A 4,259-nucleotide genomic window follows, 5' to 3' on the forward strand; every position below is an offset into this window, starting at 1 on the left:
ATTAATTAAAACACAGCCTAAAATGGGTTAACATTCTGCAGTGATCAGATATTCCGCTGGTAGCAAAACTTGTCGTAGTTGTTGATGTGCCCAGTAGTTAGTTGCTTACACACCACGATTTCTTTTAATTAATTTAAAATTATCTTAAGAATTTTTTTTTTTTTTTGTGTTAGCCAGACCGCACTTGCAGCCGCATTACGCTAGGCTGGTAATTTATGGTGGCACAGGACAGTGCCTTCGGATGCCTCGTTAGCGTCTCTTATGGTCCTATCGCAGATAATTTTAATAATATTTTTTGGAGTTATAACCTTAGCTCCTCGCGAACGTCGTCGTCGTCGTCGTCGTCGTCGTCGTCGTCGTCGCCGCCGCACGCACGCAGAATACGTGGTACACACGCACACACACATATGCAGTAGGCGGTGGACGATGTAAGCACTCGGCTAGGTGTAGCTCGCGCCAGTATAGCTCGCGCCGGCCTGGCGCTGCTGTGGGGCGGCCTCACGGCTTCTCCACTGGCCTGGCAGCTAGCGGCGTCCAAATGGGAGTCGCAGTTTACTCCTCGACATGGAGGGTGGTACTGGGCTGTTGACGAGTGCTCTCGCATTTTGTCGTTCCCTGCGGCACTTGCCTTTGCGATGTTTTCGACGGTCGCCTGTTGCCATATCGGCCCGCACCACCATGTGTGACTCCCACATGTGGAGCGTACATGCTGCAAGCATTTAGGCCCTGACACTGCGGTTTTTCATCTCTGGCGGTACTCCGCAAGGATACCGCCCTTCGATTGTGCCATTCCAGCACTAATTGAAGTGCTAGATTTTCCGGCCTGTTAGGAGACCGCTCCTGCAAAATGTGCGAGGAGATTTTTGCTGGTTGCGAGCTACCCGCCGATTTTCTAGCTGTACGTATTGCCCTTAAGCCAAAGGTCACAGTCGACTGTCGGGCTAGAGACGTACGTCCCATCACCGTTCTTAACACTGTTTATAAGTTGGTGGCACGAAGTGTGGCTTCACGTCTTAAACAGGTAATGAATAAGGTACTTTGTCCCACTCAATCATGTGGCGTTTCGAATCGAACCACCTTCACCGCTGCTTCTATATACCGTGATGCTGTCTTACTCACCCACCGCCGACGCTCGAACCCCGGCCGCAATTGATCCCTAGATTTCGCCGGTGCCTTCGATAGGGTCTCCCATCCTTACCTGCTGGCCGTTATGTCGCGGATGGGTTTCGGGGAGCACTTCATAAGAGTCATCCGGCACTTCTTGGATGGAGCAAATTCCACAATCATTGTGAACGGCTGCAGATCACGACCAATTCCCATCAGACGATCAGTTCGACAAGGGTGTCCCTTGTCAGTGTATTTTATCGCTTTGGACCCCGTGCTGCGTGAAATCGGACGAATGGTCGATGGTGTTCCTTTCCCAGGCGTCACCTTCCGCAGTGCGGCATACGCGGATGGTGTAGGTGTGTTTGTAGCAAACGCCAGGGACATCGATTCAGTTCGCCGAGTCCTCCACGTTTATGAACGAGCATCCGGTGCCATGTTAAAAGTCAACAAAATGGTGCTAATCCCACTAGGACCACGATCATTGACCATTGAGCGCCCATGGTTCAGGATTGTAGGGGAACAACGTATCTTGGGTCTTGAGGTGACTGCCTGTCCGCAGCGCATCTTAACACTCACGTGCAGGCGGATTCTCACGCGCATCAGAGGACTTTGCGTGAGTCACACTGATCGACGACTCGACCTCCATCATTGAATCCAACTGATTAATACTTACATCCTATAACGGGCATGGTATGTAGCACAACTCCTTACGCTACCGAAACAAACCAGCAGAGCCATCTCACAAACAGTATATTGCCTGTTGTGGCGGCATGCACTATTCAAAGTTGATGCACAGACTTGTACACTGCCAAAGGTCGATGGTGGCCTTGGACTCATTGACTTTCCCCGCAAATGTGCGGCAATCCTGATTCACCGTATCGCCACTTTGCGTGAGATTGACCCAGGTGGGACAACAGCGGTGCTTTTCGACCGTTATCGCCCACAATCGGCGCGTGAACCAGTATGTTTGACACATATTACATTCCGGATGACGGCAGTCAAGGTCTATTACCTCAATCAAAGTTACGTCCTAACAGTGGCCACCGACAAGGCACGCACATCAAAGCGCCTTTACTAGGCGCTTCGAGAACCAGCCCACACCACATAAATTGGAGGACAGACGACCATCGGTCATCTGGCACCAAGCTTGGGCTAATATCAACCACCCAGCCCTCCCCACAGAAGTTTCAGCGCTATGGTATCGCGTTGTAACAATTTAATACCCACTAATGATGGCTTGGCGGCCATCCGCCTATGGCCCTCGGCTGCTTGCGGCCGATGTGGTGACATAGACACCAGAGAGCATCGTCTCTTATGCCCTCACGTCACAGAAGTGTGGGACCTTGCACGTGTGCTATTAGCGCTGATCGGTGGGACTACACTGGACTATGTGCCAATCGACTGGTTCCTTACGCCTGATATTCAGACCAACCCCCAAAAACGACATAACGCAGTGGTGAGGCTCTTGGGCCACACCATTTTCACGATCTATGACCTTTGCCTCACCGATGCTGTCTCTTTCATGGACTACCTTTGGAGCCAGCATCGCCTGGCGGAATGTGACCGGAAATATACCATTACTTTTGCAAGATTTCTTAAAGTTGCAATGGTTCATGGTTATCAAAAGGTGGTCCAGGCTGAGTAAGGCACCTCGTATAAGAATTGCCCGAGTGTACCCCTGGATCTTTGTCACTCGGACTTTCAAACTACTCTTGACTTAACCATACCCCAGGTTTGATATTGGCCTTCTGGGCATCACTAGAGTAGACTGCTCTATGATACTGATAATATGGAAATTGGTAACATGGAAATTGTGTGAACGTTGTATGAAAAATTATTGGAAAATTGGAAAACACATAATCTATCTTAGGGGATTATTACTTCGTTAATTCTATGGGCTATGGGATTATCTCGCCAGTTTCGTTTGAGTGTGCTACCGTCGCTGTTTTTTTTTTTTTTTTGCCTTCATCTCTGTCTTTATTTATTTCTTTCTATTTAGTTTTTAACATCATCACTTGCCTCACACCTGCAGAGGGAAGTGTGTTTCTGAGGAGTGTGTCGTCGCCCCCTGAGGCATAGCAGAGTATGCCTCCGCTTTTATTTTCGGTTTATGGCAATAAGTCTTGCTGCTAACAACACCCTGCTTTACGTGCTGTGTCGACACTAGAGGATGGCGGCATTTTTGGAGAGGAAAAGGTAGGGCTATAGGGGAGGTAGGAGGGAAAAAAAGTGTAGTATCTGTTCTTATCAGCTTAATTTCTGATACGTCCTGCATTGCACGACCAGAATATTAAACTCATTTTTGGCTTATGACGGAGTGCTAGGGGCTTGCTGCACCTCTGTCGCGGGTTGGCCCGGCATTGCAGTACCGTCGGGATCGGCCCACCTAAAATTAATTAAAACACAGCCTGAAATGGGTTAACATTCTGCAGTGATCAGATATTCCGCTGGTAGCAAAACATGTCGTAGTTGTTGATGTGCCCAGTAGTTAGTTGCTTACACACCACGATTTCTTTTAATTAATTTAAAATTATCTTAAGAAATTTTTTTTTTTTTTTTTTTTTGGTGTTAGCCAGACCGCACTTGCAGCCGCATTACGCTAGGCTGGTAATTTATGGTGGCACAGGACAGTGCCTTCGGATGCCTCGTTAGCGTCTCTTATGGTCCTATCGCAGATAATTTTAATAATATTTTTTGGAGTTATAACCTTAGCTCCTCGCGAACGTCGTCGTCGTCGTCGTCGTCGCCGCCGCACGCACGCAGAATACGTGGTACACACGCACACACACACACATATGCAGTAGGCGGTGAACGATGTAAGCACTCGGCTAGGTGTAGCTCGCGCCAGTATAGCTCGCGCCGGCCTGGCGCTGCTGTGGGGCGGCCTCACGGCTTCTCCACTGGCCTGCCAGCTAGCGGCGTCCAAATGGGAGTCGCAGTTTACTCCTCGACATGGAGGGTGGTACTGGGCTGTTGACGAGTGCTCTCGCATTTTGTCGTTCCCTGCGGCACTTGCCTTTGCGATGTTTTCGACGGTCGCCTGTTGCCATATCGGCCCGCACCACCATGTGTGACTCCCACATGTGGAGCGTACATGCTGCAAGCATTTAGGCCCTGACACTGCGGTTTTTCATCTGTGGCGGTACTCCGCA

General features: G+C 49.6%; 1 pseudogene; it reads left to right on the forward strand.

Moving 5' to 3' along the window:
• The first annotated feature begins 3,285 nt into the window (after window positions 1–3,285).
• On the forward strand, window positions 3,286–3,498 carry LOC126422956 (U2 spliceosomal RNA; annotated as a pseudogene).
• The last annotated feature ends 761 nt before the right edge of the window (window positions 3,499–4,259 follow it).

This window comes from Schistocerca serialis, chromosome 1 (genome assembly GCF_023864345.2).
Source record: "Schistocerca serialis cubense isolate TAMUIC-IGC-003099 chromosome 1, iqSchSeri2.2, whole genome shotgun sequence".
Lineage (NCBI taxonomy): Eukaryota > Metazoa > Arthropoda > Insecta > Orthoptera > Acrididae > Schistocerca > Schistocerca serialis.